The 21507-nt window shown below is 37.7% G+C and overlaps 1 protein-coding gene and 1 long non-coding RNA gene across 8 annotated transcripts in view; both read left to right on the plus strand.

The window, feature by feature from the left end:
* Positions 1-21507, plus strand: part of LOC127977424 (genetic suppressor element 1-like) — an 870445-nt gene that overhangs the window by 588493 nt on the left and 260445 nt on the right. The gene's annotated exons all lie outside the window — the stretch shown is intronic.
* The window catches only part of LOC127977429 (uncharacterized), a 56754-nt gene continuing 53475 nt past the window's right edge, over positions 18229-21507 (plus strand). For 2 of the 7 annotated variants that reach the window (XR_008158194.1, XR_008158195.1), the window contains exon 1: positions 18422-18540. This is a non-coding gene — a long non-coding RNA (uncharacterized LOC127977429). The other 5 variants (XR_008158196.1, XR_008158192.1, XR_008158188.1 and 2 more) reach the window with 5 other exon arrangements.

The raw sequence follows: 21507 nt of genomic DNA on the forward strand, positions 1-21507 counted from the left end.
TAACATTTGGCTAGCAAGTCTCTAGCATGATTAGCATTTTGCTAGCATGTTTCTATCATGTTTCTAGCATGATTACCAAGTGACTAGCATGTTGCTAGCATGTTCCTAGCATGATTAACATGTTGTTACCATGTTGTTAGCCTGATTAGCATGTCGCTAGCATGTTTGTAGTATGATTAGCAAGTGACTAGCATGTCGCTATAATGTTATCTAGCATGTTCCTAGCATGATTAGCATTTGGCTACCATGTTTTTACCATGATTAGCATGTTGTTAGTATGTCACCATGTTGTTAGCATGATTAGCATGTTCCTAGCATTATTAGCATGTTGCTAGTATGCTTCTAGCATGATTAGCATGTTGGTAGCATGTTTCTAGCATGATTAGCATGTTGCTAGTATGTCGTTAGCATGTTGCTAGCATGACTAGAATGTCTCTAACATGTTACTAGCATGACTAGCAAGTGACTAGCATGTCATTAGCATGATTAGCATGTTATTACCATGTTGTTAGCATTATTAGTAAAGTGACTAGCATGTTTCAATGCTAATCCAGGTAAAACCAGTTGATTCAGATAGAAACCAGCTAAGACCAGTGTGAGAGTTGCCAAAACAACTTTAAAACCATGTAAAAAGCATGTTACTAACCTGATTATCAAGTTACTAACATGTTGTTAACATGTTTCTATGATAATCTAGCTAAAACCAGTTGATTCAGTAAAGAAAACCAGCTAAAACCAACTAAGACCAGCTAAGGCCAGCGTGACAGTGGCCAAAACCACTTTAAACCATGTTAGAAGTATGTTTCTAGTCTGATTAGCATGTTACTAGAATGTTGTTAACATTTTTCTATTCTAATCCAGCTAAAATCAGTTGATTCAGTAAAGAAAACCAGCTAAAACCAGCTAAGACCTCCTAAAGCCAACGTGACAGTGGCCAAAACCACTTTAAAACCATGTTAAAAGCATGTTTCTAGTCTGATTAGTGAGTAACTAGCATGTTGTTCTCATTTTTCTATACAAAACCAGCTAAAACCAGTTCATTCAGTAAAGAAAATCAGCTAAGACCAGCTAAGGCCAGCGTGACAGTGGCCAAAACCACTTTAAACCATGTAAGAAGTATTTTTCTAGTCTGATTAGCAAGTAACTAGCATGTTGTTAACATTTTTCTATACTAAACCAGCTAAAACCAGTTGATTCAGTAAAGAAAACTAGCTAAAACCAGCTAAGACCACATAAGGCCAGCGTGACAGTGGCCAAAACCACTTTAAAACCATGTTAAAGGCATGTTTCTAGCAGGTTGTTAGCATGTTTCTATGCTAATCCGGCCAAAACCAGCTAAAACCAGTGGATTCAGTAAAAACCAGCTAAGACCAGCGTGACAGTGGCCAAAACCACTTAAAAACCAGCTTGGGAGACTAGCCAAAGCAACTGATCAGCTTAGGCTGGTTTTAGCTGTATTCTTAGTAGAGAGTTTTTAAGGTTTGCTATGGTAGTAGACATTATAACATTATAAGTCTTATTTTGTAAAAGATTGTATCCCCTCAATGAAAGTATATGGGATTTAAGGTGGTTTTGGTAGTCTGGTTTACGAAAACCATAAGCCGGATCAGTTAGAAAAGATATAGCAACCCGAGTCAGACCAGTCTGAAGGTCTGACCCGAGTTTGGTGGTTCTAGCTTGAAAGCTCTAGGAGGAGATAGTGTTTAAAATTTGGCTCAGAAGAATAATAATAAATATAGCTGCAAGCAGCGATGTCGGGCTCAAGCCATCAGTGCATCGCCACCCCGGTGGCATCAGGAAAACTGTGCCCAGCGGGCATAAGCATTTACAGTAACCCTCTGACAATCAAGTTTTAAGTGATGTGGCAGTTAAAGGGTTAATCCGACCAATCTAGACTTTGAAATCACATACACAGAACAATATATATAACTTTAGTAACACTTTATTTTAATATTTATAAAAAATGTATAAGGTGTGCATTGTAGCTGACACCTATATGAACACATTTCAATTGTTTTGTGACTGCAAGTCTTTCTTCTCAAATGCTATTGAGCTTCAAATTTGCATTTGAGCCCATGTGAAAAAGTAGCATAATTTACATATGACTTACAGTTTGTTGTAATAAATATCAAACATTCAATTTAATTGTGCATTATAGCTGTCACCTACATGATTGTAAGTCATTCTCTTCAAATGCTACTGACGTTAGAAAAGTGTATAACAATATCACATGTAACTTTAGAGACCGGCCCTAAATTTGAGACTCTAGAAAGTCCAATGTTAAGACAACTTTATGCCTGTTTTATTTTCTTTAGTTTTCTTTTCTCTGTGCCGGATTGCTGATGTCCTATACCCAGGCATAGATGTCCATCCATCAATTACGAACATTCAGCCGCAAACATGAGGTGTGAGCGGTCGCGAGCACAGATGGGAGAATGGCGCATGTTTTTTTTTTTTTTTTGAGCAACTGGGATGGTGCCCCCTCTGGGAGTTGGTGCCCTACGAAGACTGCATACTATGCATATAGGGAGCAGCGGTACTATCTGGAAGATATATTCCTCAAACCATCGTACAAGAGGAGGTGATGCTAATCCTTCAAGAATCGCATAAAAGCTATTCAAGTGTACAGTTTCCTTTTATTGCATCTTGAAATAAATATTTCTGAATTCTGAATCAAACTGGGTTGTGTTTATTTATTTATTTTATAAGACAACTGAGACTTTAATCTCCTTTGTAATATATGTGCTTTTAAACCAAGAACAATTTATTTATAGATGTATTACTGCTTAATAATGACTATTATTAAGGGAAAAGGCTTTATAATCATGAACTATTTACTAATGCTTAGCTAATGAGTGCAATTATTATAAAGTGTTACCATTGCATATACTAATGTTAACAAATTAGACATTATTTTACAGTGTTACCAAATCCTTAAATAATGTATTAGTGTTTTGTAATGATTTTAATGACCTATAAGCATTTGTGAAATAGTTTTGCTTGCATTGCAGCTTTATCTGTCAGTTGAAGAGTTTTACTGTTACATCCATGAGATTAATAAATGTCACGTCACATGTTGTCATAGGTCAGTATCAAATGAGTTTGAAATTATTATTTGCAGCACAAATTAGGGTTCTTAGGATGTTTTTAAATCCCTAAAACTGTCAGAAAAGGATAAGGCCTAAGAGATTTCTTAACCTGTAATGAAAGGAAAAAAACACCACCATTAGCAACAACAAAAACAATAACAATTTAAAATACAGATTTTTTTTCCTGATTATTAAAAGGATGATTAGGTCTCTCTCTCTCTCTGCCAGACAGCCCCTCCCTACAGTCCACACACACTGTCACAGTCACCAACCCCCTCACACTCCCCCTCCCTCTCCCCCTCCCTTCCCTCACACAGACAGGGTGGCCAGAGTGAGATCATGTCAGTTGAGAAGTCTGACAGTTTTTTAATTTTCTTTTATCCATACAGTGTTGTAAAGTCGTGAAACTATGCATATTTCCTCAGAATGATTTGATCTTTGTATGAAAAAATGCTTTGAAGTGTTTGGAAGCTGCAATTTAAACATTCAAGACAATTAATGTTTCCCTTTTTACTGTCATTTCAAAAATTCACCACGACAAAACCATTCAAGCTAACCAAAATCCGTTCGCAATTTAAGTTCCTCAATGGTTTTTCTTCATGTAGACAAAGTTTGGTGTGTATAGTGTACTTCCCCTGTGAGGAGTATGCATTAATTCACAACTGTAAAATCTCAAAAATACACATTCAAATCAAAATAGCCGACTTCCTGTTGATCGTAGCTTATGACTGTGAATTAGAAAGTTGTCCGTCTTGATTAGAACAATTTATGTACCAAGTTTGGTGTCTGTAGCTAAAACTAACTCCCCCACTTTTGACGAAAGGTGGCGCTATAGCGTGCCTCCTTCTCGCCCTTTTAAAAGCTTTTGCCATTGTCTAGCTATCTCTAATACTGATATGTGTTTTGAGTTTCATGTAAATCTGAGGTTGTTGTCTGCCTCAAACTCACCATAACAGAACATTCAAGTTTGACACGTTGCCATGGCAACGCCATATTAGATATCAATATCCCCACAACAGATTTACATCGGCCGTGTTTTGTCATTATTCTGATGAAGTTTTAAGTAAATCGAGTAAAAATAAGATGCTGAATTCAAAACATTTTGAAAATGACTCACTTCCTGCTGCCAGTTGGTGGCGCTATAACGTTGACTCTTAATAGTCACATATATACGATCTGTATCATACAACGAACAAACCAATGAAGTTTGATCAAATTCAGGAAATGTATGTGGACGTTATTAGACATTTCCTGTTTCTCATTTCTCGTCATAATTTCAACGCCTCACCACAGGCAAACCATTCGAGATATCAAAAATCCCCTCGCAATTTTTCATCCCCAATGTCTTGAGATCATGTTCACCGAGTTTCGTGGCGAACGGGTTGAAAACCTCAGAGGAGTATTTCAAATTCCAGAGCATGCTTTTTTTAAACAGCCCTGAATAGCTGACTTCCTGTTGGGCGGAGCCTAAGACATAAAGTGTGAAAGTTGTTCGGCTCAATGAGATCTATAAGTGTACCGAGTTTCATATAAATACATGCAAGTGTGTGTGAGCTATGGTTCAAGATTTCTGACTGTGTTCCAGGGGGCGCTGTAGAGCCCCTGTGCCACGCCCGGGTCCCAGTCTCTGTGGCGTCCTGATGGCCGCAGGTTCCAATGTGTGTAGCAATTTTCAAGAGTTTTTGAGCATGTTAAGGCCCCCAAAACACCCCGGAAGGTTTAATAAAAAATAAAAATAATAATAATAAATATAGCTGCAAGCAGCGATGTCGGGCTCAAGCCGTCAGTGCAACGCCACCCCGGTGGCATCGGGAAAACTGTGCCCAGCTGGCATAAGCATTTACAGTAACCCTCTGACAATCAAGTTTAAAGGGATGCGGCAGTTAAAGGGTTAATCCGACCAATCTAGACTTTGAAATCACATACACAGAACAATATATAGAACTTTAGTAACACCTTATTTTTATATTTATTTAAAGATGTATTACTGCTTAATAATGACTATTATTAAGGGAAAAGGCTTTATAATCATGAACTATTTACTAATGCTTAGCTAATGAGTGCAGTTATTATAAAGTGTTACCAATGCATTTACTAATGTTAACAAATTAGACATTATTTTACAGTGTTACCAAATCCTTAAATAATTTATTAGTGTTTTGTAATGATTTTAATGACCTATAAGCATTTGTGAAATAGTTTTGCTTGCATTGCAGCTTTATCTGTCAGTTGAAGAGTTTTACTGTTACATCCATGAGATTAATAAATGTCATGTCACAGGTTGTCATAGGTCAGTATCAAATAAGTTTGAAATTATTATTTGCAGCACAAATAAGGATTCTTAGGATGTTTTTAAATCCCTAAAACTGTCAGAAAAGGATAAGTGTTGTAAAGTCGTGAAACTATGCATATTTCCTCAGAATGACTTGTCTTCTATGTGTACATTTTTTTGAAGTGTTTAGAAGCTGCACTTTAAAACAATAAAAGACATTTACTGGTTCCTTTTTTACTGTTATTTCAAAAAATCACCACGACAAAACCATTTAAGCTATCCAAATTCATTCGCAACTGTTCTGTAAGATAAATTCTTTAAACAGTGGTAAAAGAGGATGTGGTGCTGATCCTTCAAGAGTCACTCAAAACTTATCTGTCCATAAAGCCTATTAAGAATTATACTTAATATACAGTATTTCACAATACTTCAGCATGTTATTCTAATTAAGTGAGGGTCATTTTATCAGTAAAATACATAAAATACATATTTTTCTTTGAAAGATCTCTATAAATTATTTAAATCATACTCGTTTCTACAATAATTATTTTAAAGTAATCCTATATCTCCATCTAGTGGCCATTATTGGTACTAAGAATTGCGAGCTTGATTTATAAGTTATGATAGTTTTAATTTTATGCTGGCTCCTGAACATAATAAAGCTATGAAACTTATTGTGCTTCCTTCAAATGATGACTTCTACTTATATAAAAAAATATGAAGAGTTGGAATGAAAAATTGTAAAGATATAGTAAAATAACTATTGTATTTTTTTTATGTTACTTTAATAAATCGCTATGGCCACAACATTTAAGGTATCCTAAACCCATTCACAATTTAACATCTTCAGTATATTGGCATCATGTTGAAAAAGTTTGGTGTGAACTACTCTTCTTGGAGGAGTATGAATTCATTTACAGTCTGATTTTATCATAATTCCACAATAACATTTCTGAGTTCTGTATCAATCAGTGTTGTTGTTTGTTTATTTTTATTTTTTTATTTTTCATAGGAAGATAACTGACCCTTTACTCTCCTTTTTAACAAACCAAGGACAAGCTATTTATAGCTGTATTTATAAACTGCTTACTACTGACTATTAATATTGGGACAAGGCTTTATAAAGCATGAACTGACTATTTACTAATGAGTGCAGTTATTATAAAGTGTTACCAATGCATTTACTAATGTTAACAAATTAGACATTATTTTACAGTGTTATTAAATCCTTTAATGACTTATAAGCATTTGTGAAAGCATCTTAGTCTTGTTACATGTACTGTTACATCCATGAGATTTTAAAAATGTAGATACATGTCATGTTACAGGATGGAATAGGTCAGTATCAAATGAGTTGAAATTATTATTTGCAGCACAAATAAGTATTTTTAGAATTTTGTTTTTAATTCCTGAAACTGTCAGAAAAGGATAAGGCCTAAGAGATTTCTTAAGCTGTAATGAAAACAGCAATGTTAGCAACAACAACAAAAAATAACAATTTAAAATACTTTTTTTTTCTGGTGATTAAAGAGATGATTAAGTCTCTCTCTCTCTCTCTTTCTCTCTCTCATTGTGTCTGCCACTCAGCTCATGCCCATCCCCCACTCACACACACACACACTCAGTCAGCACACATACATTCCTCAAACAGAGGGACAGAGTGAGTTGAGATGTCTGACAGTTTTTTTATTTTCTTTTAATCATACAGTGTTGTAAAGTCATGAAACTATGCATATATCCTCAGAATGATTTGATCTCTGTATGATTTTTTTTTTTTTAAGTGTTTGGAAGCTGCAATTTAAAAATACAAGACAATTAATGATTCCCTTTTTACTGTCATTTCAAAAAATCACCACGACAAAACCGTTCCAGCTAACCAAAATCTGTTCGCAATTTAAGTTCCTCGATGTTTTTTCTTCATGTAGACCTAGTTTGGTGTGTATAGTGTACTTCCCCTGTGAGGAGTATTCATTAATTCACAACTGTAAAATCTCAAAAATACACATTCAAATCAAAATAGCCGACTTCCTGTTGATCGTAGCTTATGACTGTGAATTAGAAAGTTGTCCGTCTTGATAAGAACAATTTATGTACCAAGTTTGGTGTCTGTAGCTAAAACTAACCCCCCCACTTTTGACAAAAGGTGGCGCTATAGAGTGCCTCATTCACGCCCTTTTAAAAGCTTTTGCCATTGTCTAGCTATCACTAATACTGATATGTGTTTTGAGTTTCATGTAAATCTGAGCTTGTTGTCTGCCTCAAACTCACCATAACAGAACATTCAAGTTTGACACGTTGCCATGGCAACACTATATCAGATATCAATATCCCCACAACAGATTTTCATCGGCCGTGTTTTGTCATTATTCTGATGAAGTTTTAAGTAAATAGAGTAAAAATAAGATGCTGAATTCAAAGCATTTGGAAAATGACACACTTCCTGCTGCCAGTTGGTGGCGCTATAACGTTGACTCTTAATAGTCACATATATACAATCGGTATCATACAACGAACAAACCCATGAAGTTTGATCAAATTCAGGAAATGTATGTGGATGTTATTAGACATTTCCTGTTTCTCATTTCTCGCCATAAGTTCCACGCCTCGCCACGGGCAAACCGTTCGAGATATCAAAAATCCCCTCGCAATTTTTCATCCTCAATGTCTTGAGATCATGTTCACCGAGTTTCGTGGCGAACGGGTTGAAAACCTCAGAGGAGTATTTCAAATTCCAGAGCATGCTTTTTTTAAACAGCCCTGAATAGCTGATTTCCTGTTGGGCGGAGCCTATGACATAAAGTGTGAAAGTTGTTCGGCTCAATGAGATCTATAAGTGTACTGAGTTTCATATAAATACATGCAAGTGTGTGTGAGCTATGGTTCAAGATTTCTGACTGTGTTCCAGGGGGCGCTGTAGAGCCCCTGTGCCACGCCCGGGTCCCAGCCTCTGCGGCGTCCTGATGGCCGCAGATTCCAATGTGTGTGACAATTTTCAAGAGTTTTTGAGCATGTTAAGGACCCCAAAAACCCCCGGAAGGTTTAATAAAAAATAAAAATAATAATAATAATAACAAGAATAATCCTTAGAAGAACAATAGGGCTCTTCGCCCCTTCGGGCTTGAGCCCTAACTAGATAAAAAAGTTCGTCAAGACAAACTTTAAGTTGGCTTGAGAAAGCCTGACCAGAAAGTCTGAAAAAGTTAGAAAAGTTTGAAAAGTTTGAAAAGACTGAAAAGTTTAAGAAGTTTAAAAAGTTTTAAGTTTGATGGTTTTCAGTCTGAGATAGATAAGATAGATAGATAGATAGATAGATAGATATATAGATAGATAGATAGACACAGTCAGAAGATAGATAGATAGATCTAGGGTCCCCAGGAGTGGTTGCTAAGGTGTTGCTATGCAGTTGCTAGGGTACCCTGAGTGGTTGCTAAGGTGTTGCTATGCGGTTGCTATGGTATCTGGGATGGTTGCTAGGGTGTTGCTATGCGGTTGCTAGGGTACCCTGAGTGGTTGCTAAGGTGTTGCTATGCGGTTGCTAGGGTATCTGGGATGGTTGTTAGGGTGTTGCTATGCGGTTGCTAGGGTATCTGGGATGGTTGCTAGTGTGTTGCTATGCGGTTGCTAGGGTACCCTGAATGGTTGCTAAGGTGTTGCTATGCGGATGCTAGGGTATCTGGGATGGTTGCTAGGGTGTTGCTATGCGGTTGCTAGGGTACCATGAGTGGTCGCTAAGGTGTTGCTATGCGGTTGCTATGGTATCTGGGATGGTTGCTAGGGTGTTGCTATGCGGTTGCTAGGGTACCCTGAGTGGTCGCTAAGGTGTTGCTATGCGGTTGCTAGGGTAACTGGGATGGTTGCTAGGGTGTTGCTATGCGGTTGCTAGGGTACCCTGAGTGGTTGCTAAGGTGTTGCTATGCAGTTGCTAGGGTACCCTGAATGGTTGCTAAGGTGTTGCTATGTGGTTGCTAGGGTACCCGGGGAGGTTGCTAAGATTTTGTTATGAGGTTGCTAGGATACCCTGGGTGGTTTCTAGGTTGGTTTGGATAGTTGCTAGAGTGTTGCTATGAAGATAGATAGATAGATAGATAGATAGATAGATAGATAGATAGATAGATAGATAGATAGATAGATAGATAGATAGATGAGTTTGATTATAGATAGATAGATAGATAGATAGATAGATAGATAGATAGATAGATAGACAGAAACAGTCAGAAGATAGATAGATAGATAGATAGATAGATAGATAGATAGATAGATAGATAGATGAGTTTGATTATAGATAGATAGATAGATAGATAGATAGATAGATAGATAGATAGACAGAAACAGTCAGAAGATAGATAGATAGATAGATAGATAGATAGATAGATAGATAGATAGATAGATATAGTTTGAAGATAGATAGATAGATAGATAGATAGATATAGTTTGAAGATAGATAGATAGATAGATAGATAGATAGATAGATAGATAGATAGATAGATAGATAGATAGATAGATAGATGAGTTTGATTATAGATAGATAGATAGATAGATAGATAGATAGATAGATAGATATATTAGAAACAGACAGATTATAGATAGATAGATAGATAGATAGATAGATAGATAGATAGATATATTAGAAACAGACAGATTATAGATAGATAGATAGATAGATAGATAGATTAGAAACAGATAGATAGATAGATAGATAGATAGATAGATAGATAGATAGATAGATAGATAGATAGATATATTAGAAACAGACAGATTATAGATAGATAGATAGATAGATAGATTAGAAACAGTCAGATTATAGATAGATAGATAGATAGATAGATAGATAGATATTTAGAAACAGTCAGAAGATAGATAGATAGATAGATAGATAGATAGATAGATAGATAAATATATATGATATGATAGATGAGTTTGAATGAGTTTGAATGGGTTAGTAATAGTACATAGAATATGTACACAGTACATAGACTATGAGTTTAATGGGCTTCAGTGTGTTTAGATTTGAATTTTTGACAGTTGGAGTTTGACGGAATGTTCAGATGAGCAGAGGCTTTTCAATGTAAGTCTATGGGAGTTTTTATGATTTTTAATCTTCATTTTTATGAAAACCGTAAGTCCGATCGGTTAGAAAAGATATAGCACACCCGGGGAGATCAGTCTGAAGAGCTGGGCCGAGTTTGGAGTCTGTAGAGTTAAAGCTCTAGGAGGAGTTAGAGTCAGAAGTTTTAGTCTCAGAAAAGGAAGAATAATAATAACTAGATAAAAAAGTTCGTCAAGACAAACTTTAAGTTGGCTTGAGAAAGCCTGGCCAGTTTAAAGAGTTTAAAATTAAATTTTAAGTTAAGTTAAAAAGTTTGATAATTGCTATGCAGTTGCTAGGGTACCCGGAGTGGTTGCTAAGGTGTTGCTATGTGGTTGCTAAGGTACCCTGAGTGGTTGCTAAGGTGTTGATATGCGGTTGCTATGGTATCTGGGATGGTTGCTAGGGTGTTGCTATGCGGTTGCTAGGGTACCCTGTGTGGTTGCTAAGGTGTTGCTATGCGGTTGCTATGGTATCTGGGATGGTTGCTAGGGTGTTGCTATGTGGTTGCTAGGGTACCCTGAGTGGTTGCTAAGGTGTTGCTATTCGGTTGCTAGGGTATCTGGGATGGTTGCTAGGGTGTTGCTATGCGGTTGCTAGGGTACCCTGAGTGGTTGCTAAGGTCTTGCTATGCGGTTGCTAGGGTATCTGGGATGGTTGCTAGGGTGTTGCTATGCGGTTGCTAGGGTACCCTGAGTGGTTGCTAAGGTGTTGCTATGCGGTTGCTAGGATATCTGGGATGGTTGCTAGGGTGTTGCTATGCGGTTGCTAGGGTACCCTGAGTGGTTGCTAAGGTGTTGCTATGTGGTTGCTAGGGTACCCGGGGTGGTTTCTAAGATTTTGGTATGAGGTTGCTAGGATACCCTGGGTGGTTTCTAGGTTGGTTTGGATAGTTGCTAGAGTGTTGCTATGACGATAGATAGATAGATAGATAGATAGATAGATAGATAGATAGATAGATAGATAGATAGATAGATAGATTAGTTTTAATATAGATGGATAGAGATAGATTAGTTTTAATATAGATGGATAGATAGATAGATTAGTTTTAATATAGATAGATAGATTAGTTTTAATATAGATAGATAGATAGATGGATAGATAGATACAGTCAGAAGATAGATAGATACAACCATAAGATAGATAGAAAGATTAGTTTTAATATAGATAGATAGAAAGATAGATTTAGATAGATAGATTAGGTTTAATATAGATAGATGAGTTTGATGATAGACAGATGGATAGATCGATTAGTTTTAATATAGATAGATAGATTGATAGATAGATTAGTTTTAATATAGATGGATAGAGATAGATTAGTTTTAATATAGATAGATAGATAGATAGATAGATAGATAGATAGATAGATAGATAGATTTGTTTTAATATAGATAGATAGATGGATAGATAGATACAGTCAGAAGATAGATAGATACAAGCATAAGATAGATAGAAAGATTAGTTTTAATATAGATAGATAGAAAGATAGATTTAGATAGATAGATTAGGTTTAATATAGATAGATGAGTTTGATGATAGATAGATGGATAGATAGATTAGTTTTAGTATAGATAGATAGATTGATAGATAGATTAGTTTTAATATAGATAGATAGATGAGTTTGAAGATAGATAGATAGATAGATAGATGAGTTTGAATATAGATAGATAGATAGATGAGTTTGAATATAGATTTATAGATAGATAGATAGATAGATAGATAGATAGATAGATAGATAGATAGATAGATAGATAGATAGATAGATAGATTTTGAATGAGTTTGAGTTTGAATGAGTTTGAATGAGTTTGAATGGGTTAGTAATAGTACATAGAAGGGAAGTCTGATTGAGTCTAATGGGCTTCAGTGTGTTTAGATTTGAATTTTTGACAGTTGGAGTTCACGGAATGTTCAGATGAGCAGAGGCTTTTCAATGTAAGTCTATGGGAGTTTTTATGATTTTTAATCTTCATTTTTATGAAAACCGTAAGTCCAATCAGTTAGAAAAGATATAGCACACCCGGCGAGATCAGTCTGAAGAGCTGGGCCGAGTTTGGAGTCTGTAGAGTTAAAGCTCTAGGAGGAGTAGCAGTCAGAAATTTTAGTCTCAGAAAAAGAAGAATAATAATAAGTTTAAGACGGATTTCAGTAAGTTGGCTCTCTCAAGCCAACTTAACTAGATAAAAAAGTTCGTCAAGACAAACTTTAAGTTGGCTTGAGAAAGCCTGACCAGAAAGTCTGAAAAAGTTTGAAAAGTTTGAAAAGATTGAAAAGTTTAAGTTTAAAAAGTTTTAAGTTTGATGGTTTTCAGTCTGAGATAGATAGATAGATAGACAGATAGACAGATAGATAGATAGATAGATAGATAGACACAGTCAGAAGATAGATAGATAGCTAGATAGATATATAGATAGATAGAGAGATAGATAGATAGATAGATAGATAGATAGATAGATAGATAGATAGATAGACAGTCAGAAGATAGATAGATAGTTAGATAGATATATAGGTAGATAGATAGTTTGAAAATGTGAAAAGTTTAAAAAGTTTAAAAAGATTTAAGTTTAAGAAGTATAAAAATGACAGTGATTAACATATTGTTAGCATTACAAGCAAGTGACTATCATGTGACAAGCATGTACTTAGCATGATTAGCAAGGTATCTAGCATGTCGCTAGCATAATTAGCAAGTGACTAGCCATGTCGTTAGCATGATTAGCAAGTTACTAGCATGTCGCTAGCATGATTAGCAAGTTACTAGCATGTCGCTAGCATGATGTTAACATGATTAGCATGTTTCTAGCATGCGACTAGCATGTTGCTAACATGATTTTAACATGATTAGCATGCGACTAGCATGTTGCTAGCATTATTTTAGCATGATTAGCATGTTGCTAGCATGATTTTAGCATGATTAGCATGCGACTAGCATGTTGCTAGCATGATTTTAGCATGATTAGCATGTTGCTAGCATGATTTTAGCATGATTAGCATGTTGCTAGCATGATTTTAGCATGATTAGCATGCGACTAGCATGTTGTTAGCATGATTTTAGCATGATTAGCATGTTGCTAGCATGATTTTAGCATGATTAGCATGTTGCTAGCATGATTTTAGCATGATTAGCATGCAACTAGCATGTTGCTAGCATGATTTTAGCATGATTAGCATGTTGCTAGCATGATTTTAGCATGATTAGCATGTTGCTTACATGATTTTAGCATGATTAGCATGCGACTAGCATGTTGCTAGCATGATTTTAGCATGATTAGCATGTTGCTAGCATGATTTTAGCATGATTAGCAGGCGACTAGCATGTTGTTAGCATGATTTTAACATGATTAGCATGTTGCTAGCATGATTTTAGCATGATTTTAGCATGATTAGCATGTTGCTAGCATGATTTTAGCATGATTAGCATGTTGCTAGCATGATTTTAGCATGATTAGCATGCGACTAGCATGTTGCTAGCATGATTTTTAGCATGACTAGCATGTTGTTAGGATTGATAGATAGATAGATAAGTTTGAATAGATAGATAGATAGATAGATAGATAGATAGATGAGTTTGAATATAGATAGATAGATAGATGAGTTTGAATATAGATAGATAGATAGATGAGTTTGATTATAGATAGATGAGTTTGATTATAGATAGATAGATAGATTAGTTTTAATATAGATAGATGAGTTTGATAGATAGATAGATAGATAGATAGATAGATAGAGTTTGAATATAGATAGATAGATGAGTTTGAATGAGTTTGAATGGGTTAGTAATAGTACATAGGTTAGTCTGATTGAGTCTAATGGGCTTCAGTGTGTTTAGATTTGAATTTTTGACAGTTGGAGTTCACGGAATGTTCAGATGAGCAGAGGCTTTTCAATGCAAGTCTATGGGATTTTTATGATTTTTAATCTTCAGTTTTATGAAAAGTATAAGTCCGATCAGTTAGAAAAGATATAGCACACCCGGCGAGATTAGTCTGAAGAGCTGGTCCGAGTTTGGAGTCTGTAGAGTTAACAGTCTAGGAGGAGTTAGAGTCAGAAAATTTAGTCTCAGAAGAATAATAATAATAATAATAACTAGATAAAAAAGTTCGTCAAGACAAACTTTAAGTTGGCTTGAGAAAGCCTGACCAGAAAGTTTGAAAAGTTTGAAAAGTTTGAAAAGTTTGAAAAGTTTGAAAAGTTTGAAAATGTGAAAAGTTTAAAAAGTTTAAAAAGATTAAAAAGTTTAAGAAGTATTAAAATGACAGTGATTAACATATTGCTACCATTACAAGCAAGTGACTACCATGTGAAAAGCATGTACTTAGCATGATTAGCAAGGTATCTAGCATGTCGCTAGCATAATTAGCAAGTGACTAGCCATGTCGCTAGCATGATTAGCAAATTACTAGCATGTCTCTAACATGTTTCTAGCATGTTTAGCATTCGACTATCATGTTGCTAGCATGATTTTAGCATGATTAGCATGTTGCTAGCATGATTTTAGCATGATTAGCATTCGACTAACATGTTGCTAGCATGATTAACATGTTTCTAGCATGATTAGCATGTTGCTAGCATGTCGCTAGCATAGTTAGCAAGTGACTAGCCATGTCGTTAGCATTATTAGCAAGTTACTAGCATGTCGCTAGCATGATTAGCAAGTTACTAGCATGTCGCTAGCATTTTGTTAGCATGATAAAACATGTTTCTAACATGCGACTAGCATGTTGCTAGCATGATTTTAGCATGATTAACATGTTGCTAGTATGATTTTAGCATGATTAGCATGTTACTAGCATGTTGCTAGCATGATTTTAGCATGATTACCATGTTGCTAGCATGATTTTAGCATGATTAGCATGCGACTAGCATGTTGCTAGCATGATTTTAGCATGATTAGCATGCGACTAGCATGTTGCTAGCATGATTTTAGCATGATTAGCATGTTGCTAGCATGATTTTAGCATGATTAGCATGCGACTAGCATGTTGCTAGCATGATTTTAGCATTATTAGCATGTTGCTAGCATGATTTTAGCAATGATTAGCATGTTGCTAGCATGATTTTAGCATGATTAGCATGTTGCTAGCATGATTTTAGCATGATTAGCATGCGACTAGCATGTTGCTAGCATGATTTTAGCATGATTAGCATGCGACTAGCATGTTGCTAGCATGATTTTAGCATGATTAGCATGCGACTAGCATGATTTTAGCATGATTAGCATGTTGCTAGCATGATTTTAGCATGATTAGCATGTTGTTAGCATGATTTTAGCATGATTAGCATGCAACTAGCATGTTGCTAGCATGATTTTAGCATGATTAGCATGTTGCTAGCATGTCTCTAGCATGACTAGCATGCGACTAGCATGTTGCTAGCATGATTTTAGCATGATTACCATGTTTGCTAGCATGATTTTAGCATGATTAGCATGCGACTAGCATGTTGCTAGCATGATTTTAGCATGATTAGCATGTTGCTAGCATGATTTTAGCATGATTAGCATGCGACTAGCATGTTGCTAGCATGATTTTAGCATGATTAGCATGTTGCTAGCATGTCTCTAGCATGACTAGCATGCGACTAGCATGTTGCTAGCATGATTTTAGCATGATTACCATGTTGCTAGCATGATTTTAGCATGATTAGCATGCGACTAGCATGTTGCTAGCATGATTTTAGCATGATTACCATGTTGCTAGCATGATTTTAGCATGATTAGCATGCGACTAGCATGTTGCTAGCATGATTTTAGCATGATTAGCATGTTGCTAGCATGTCTCTAGCATGACTAGCATGCGACTAGCATGTTGCTAGCATGATTTTAGCATGATTACCATGTTGCTAGCATGATTTTAGCATGATTAGCATGCGACTAGCATGTTGCTAGCATGATTTTAGCATGATTAGCATGTTGCTAGCATGATTTTAGCATGATTAGCATGCGACTAGCATGTTGCTAGCATGATTTTAGCATGATTAGCATGTTGCTAGCATGTCTCTAGCATGACTAGCATGCGACTAGCATGTTGCTAGCATGATTTTAGCATGATTACCATGTTGCTAGCATGATTTTAGCATGATTAGCATGCGACTAGCATGTTGCTAGCATGATTTTAGCATGATTAGCATGTTGTTAGGATAGATAGATAGATAGATAGATAGATAGATAGATAGATAGATAGATAGAAGGAGTCAGAAGATAGATAGATAGATAGATAGATAGATAGATAGATAGATAGATAGATAGATAGATAGATAGATAGATAGAAGGAGTCAGAAGATAGATAGATAGATAGATAGATAGATAGATAGATGAGTTTGATTATAGATAGATAGATAGATGAGTTTGATTATAGATAGATAGATAGATAGATAGATGAGTTTGATTATAGATAGATAGATAGATGAGTTTGATTATAGATAGATAGATAGATAGATGAGTTTGATTATAGATAGATAGATAGATGAGTTTGATTATAGATAGATAGATAGATGAGTTTGATTATAGATAGATAGATAGATGAGTTTGAAGATAGATAGATAGAAAGATATATAGATAGATAGATGAGTTTGATTATAGATAGATAGATAGATGAGTTTGATTATAGATAGATAGATAGATAGATAGATAGATAGATAGATAGATAGATAGATAGATGAGCTTTATTATAGATAGATGAGTTTGATTATAGATAGATAGATAGATAGATAGATAGATAGATAGATAGATGAGTTTGATTATAGATAGATAGATGAGTTTGATGATAGATAGATAGATAGATAGATAGATAGAAACAGTTAGTAGATAGATAGATAGATAGATGAGTTTGAATATAGATAGATAGATAGATAGATAGATAGATAGATAGATAGATAGATGAGTTTGAATATAGATAGATAGATAGATAGATAGATAGATAGATAGATAGATAGATAGATAGATAGATAGATAGATGAGTTTGAATGAGTTTGAATGGGTTAGTAATAGTACATAGGTTAGTCTGATTGAGTCTAATGGGCTTCAGTGTGTTTAGATTTGAATTTTTGACAGTTGGAGTTTGACGGAATGTTCAGTTGAGCAGAGGCTTTTCAATGTAAGTCTATGGGATTTTTATGATATTTAATCGTTATTTTTATGAAAACCGTATGTCCGATCAGTTAGAAAAGATATAGCACACCCGGCGAGATCAGTCTGAAGAGCTGGTCCGAGTTTGGAGTCTGTAGAGTTAAAGCTCTAGGAGGAGTTAGAGTTGATAATTTTGTCTCAGAAGAATAATAATAATAAGTTTAAATAGAATATCAGTAAGTTGGCTTTCTCAAGCCAACTTAACTAGAAGGTACATTTCCTGAAGAAAATGTGAGTGGTGCTTGCAGTGGCAAAACTCGCCCCTCTGTTGCTAAGGTGTGGTTGGTAGGACCATTGCTAAGGTGCACTTGGTTGCTATGGTGGTTGCTAGGGTCCCCATGATGGTTGCTAGGGCCGTTGCTAGGGTACCCAGGATGGTTGCTAGGGTAATCGGGGTGGTTTCTAGGGTACCCGGGGTGGTTGCTAGGGCGGTTGCTAGGGTCCCCATGATGGTTGCTAGGGCCGTTGCTAGGTTACTCAGGGTGGTTGCTAGGGTGTTACTATCTGGTTGCTAGGGTACCCGGGGTGGTTGCTAGGGCGGTTGCTAGGGTCCCCATGATGGTTACTAGGGCCGTTGCTAGGGTACCCAGGGTGGTTGCTAGGGTAATCGGGGCGGTTGCTAGGGTGTTGCTATGTGGTTGCTAGGGTACCCGGGTTGGTTGCTAGGGCAGTTGCTAGGGTCCCCATGATGGTTGCTAGGGCCGTTGCTAAGGTACCCAGGGTGGTTGCTAGGGTAATCAGGGTGGTTGCTAGGGTGTTGCTATGTGGTTGCTAGGGTACCCGGGGTGGTTGCCAGGGCGGTTGCTAGGGTCCCCATGATGGTTGCTAGGGCCGTTGCTAAGGTACCCAGGGTGGTTGCTAGGGTAATTGGGGCGGTTGCTAAGGTGTTGCTAGGCGGTTGCTAGGGTGTTTTGGCTGGTTGCTAGGCAGTTGCTATGGTCTCCTGGGTGGTTGCTATGATGTTACTAGGTGGTCGGTAGTTGTCACAGATGGTCACTATGTAGTTATTATAGAGATGTTAGTCCATTTGAGCACTTAGCTAATCACTATTAGCATGTAGCTAATCACTGCTAGCATGACTAGCATGTTGGAAGTACAGTGTGCTAGCATGAGTCAAAAAATCCAACCGCCATGTCTGTACGATGTTCTGATGCAGAGATATAGGTCATGCCAAACGGTTGCTAGGGTACTCCATTTGGTTGCTATGGAGTGGCTTGGCAGCTGCCAATGATGATACTCCAAAGTCTACTTGTCAATATAAACCAACCCCCATGTCTCTAGGATGTTCTGATGTGGAGATATAGATCTTGCAAAACGGTTGCTAGGGTACTGTGTTTGGTTGCTAGGGAGTGGCCTTGCAGCTGCCAATGATGATACTTCAAAGTCTGCTTGACAATATAAACCAACCCCCATGCTTCTATGTCTTTCAGATGTTAAGATATCTATCTTTGGATTTTGGTTGCTAGGTAGCTCTTAATGGTTGCTAGGGCGTGGCTAGGTTGTCTTGAAGGAGATACATGATTGGCCGTTTGCTGCCCGAGTCAAACGAGCCCACCCTCATGTTTCTATGACACTTCTATCCAAAGTTATTCATTTGATCTTTTTCAATGGAAGTCTATGGGGCTTGTTGCTATGGTGCTCTATATGGTTGCTAGGGCGTGGCTTGATAGCTTCATAATGATCCTGAGAGACTGATTGGTTGCTTGATTCAAATGAGCCCACCCCCTTGTCTCTATGACACTGTGATGCCGAGTTATGTTCAATACAATATCCCTATGTAATTTCCCGTTGTAGGAAAAACACAGTGTTTCATGGGCGATCCCGCACCATTGTATGTCTATGGGGCAACTTTGGGGGTCTCTAGCGCCCCAGGGGTACAACTTGTACCCCTCTGCGAGGTATGTTCTCGCACAGCCTTATAGCCTCTCCAAATGTGGTGATTCACATGTTTCTGCGAAATTCTCTCTCAGAGCTATGCTCCGTCAAATTTTTTTGTAATGCATTTCCTATGGGACGTTTTTCGGCCGATTTTTCGCCCGCTGTACGAACATCGTACGCCCGATCGCTTATAAAAGTCATAGCACACCTCTCCTCAATGGGCCGCACGATTTGACGCCTGTTTTGTTGGTCTGTGACGAAAACTGCGGGACGAGTTACGCGCCGAAGTTTTGTACGGAAGAAGTAAGAAGAAGAAGAAGAATAATAAGTATGTGAGATAATAATAGTGATGCCTTGCCTCCGGCAAGCACCACTAACTAGAAGGTACATTTCCTGAAGAAAATGTGAGTGGTGCTTGCAGTGGCAAAACTCGCCCCTCTGTTGCTAGGGTGTTGCAATGAGGTTGCTAGGATACATGGGGTGGTTGCTAGGTCGGTTGCTAGGGTACCAAGGACGGTTGCTAGGGCCGTTACTAGGGTACCCAGAGTGGTTGCTAGGATAATCGGGGTGGTTGCTAGGGTGTTGCTATGTGGTTGCTAGGGTACCCGGGGTGGTTGCTAGGGCGGTTGCTAGGGTACCCAGAGTGGTTGCTAGGGTAATCGGGGCGGTTGCTAGGGTGTTGCTATGTGGTTGCTAGGGTACCTGGGGTGGTTGCTAGGGCGGTTGCTAGGGTCCCCATGATGGTTGCTAGGGCCGTTGCTAAGGTACCCAGGGTGGTTGCTAGGGTGTTGCTATGTGGTTGCTAGGGTACCCGGGGTGGTTGCTAGGGTGGTTGCTATGGTAACCTGGGTGGTTGCTAGGCAGTTGCCACGGTACTTGGGGTGGTTGCTAAGGTGTTGCTAGGGTGTTTTGGCTGGTTGCTAGGCAGTTGCTATGGTCTCCTGGGTGGTTGCTATGATGTTACTAGGTGGTTGGTAGTTGTCACAGATGGTCACTATGTAGTTATTATAGAGTTCTTAGCCCATTTGAGCACTTAGCTAATCACTATTAGCATGTAGCTAATCACTGCTAGCATGACTAGCATGTTGGAATTCCAGTGTGCTAGCATGAGTCAAAAAATCCAACCGCCATGTCTGTACGATGTTCTGATGCAGAGATATAGGTCCTGCAAAACGGTTGCTAGGGTACTCCGTTTGGTTGCTATGGAGTGGCTTGGCAGCTGCCAATGGTGATACTCCAAAGGCTGCTCGCCAATATAAACCAACCCCCATGTCTCTAGGATGTTCTGATGTGGAGATATAGATCTTGCAAAACGGTTGCTAGGGTACTGTGTTTGGTTGCTAGGGAGTGGCCTGGCAGCTGCCAATGATGATACTCCAATGGTTGCTTGCTAATATAAACCAACCCCCATGCCTTTATGATATTCAGATGTTAAGATATCTCTCTATACTTTGGGTTGCTAGGTAGCTCTTAATGGTTGCTAGGGCGTGGCTAGGTTGTCTTGAAGGAGATACATGATTGGCCGTTTGCTGCCCCGAGTCAAACGAGCCCACCCTCATGTTTCTATGACACTTCTATCCAAAGTTATTCATTTGATCTTTTTCAATGGAAGTCTATGGGGCTTGTTGCTATGGCGCTCTATATGGTTGCTAGGGCGTGGCTTGATAGATTCACAGTGATCCTGAGAGACTGATTGGTTGCCTGATTCAAATGAGCCCACCCCCTTGTCTCTATGACACTATAATCCAGAGTTATGTTCAATGCAAAATCCCTATGTAATTTCCCATAGAAGCCCTCCCTATACTTTGTATTAGGGGCAAATTTGGGGGTCTCTTGCGCCCCAGGGGTACAACTTATACCCCAATGCGGGGTATGTTCTCACACAGCCTGATAGCCTCTCCAAATGTGGTGATTTACGTGTTTCTGCGTAATTCTCTCTCGGAGCTACGATCCGTCAAAATTGGCCGCAATGCATTGTCTATGGGATTTTTCGCCCGTTTTTTCGCCCGGTGTGCGAACATCGTACGCCCGATCGCTTATAAAAGTCATAGCACACCA

This window comes from Carassius gibelio, chromosome B18 (assembly GCF_023724105.1).
Source record: "Carassius gibelio isolate Cgi1373 ecotype wild population from Czech Republic chromosome B18, carGib1.2-hapl.c, whole genome shotgun sequence".
Classification (NCBI taxonomy): domain Eukaryota; kingdom Metazoa; phylum Chordata; class Actinopteri; order Cypriniformes; family Cyprinidae; genus Carassius; species Carassius gibelio.